A 259-nucleotide genomic window follows, 5' to 3' on the forward strand; every position below is an offset into this window, starting at 1 on the left:
TTTATAACATTTTATTGACTCAATAACATTCCATCATATGGTTATGTTATGAGTAACTTAACCAATCTACCTTTTGGATTTTTTTTATTTTTTTTGGTGTTGTTTACTATAATAAAATAATATGATGGTGAAGAATTTGGCCCACAAGAAACACTTATTCAAGCTTCCAATTTTCCCTGGTCAAGGGAAGGTCACTGTGTCTATGTCCCAGCAAATTCTGAGGACATACATCAAGCTCCTGCAAGCTTGGCTACTGTGG

The sequence above is a fragment of the Rhinopithecus bieti genome, unplaced genomic scaffold, assembly GCF_001698545.2.
Source record: "Rhinopithecus bieti isolate Rb0 unplaced genomic scaffold, ASM169854v2 scaffold_1234, whole genome shotgun sequence".
In the NCBI taxonomy this organism is placed as follows: Eukaryota; Metazoa; Chordata; class Mammalia; order Primates; family Cercopithecidae; genus Rhinopithecus; species Rhinopithecus bieti.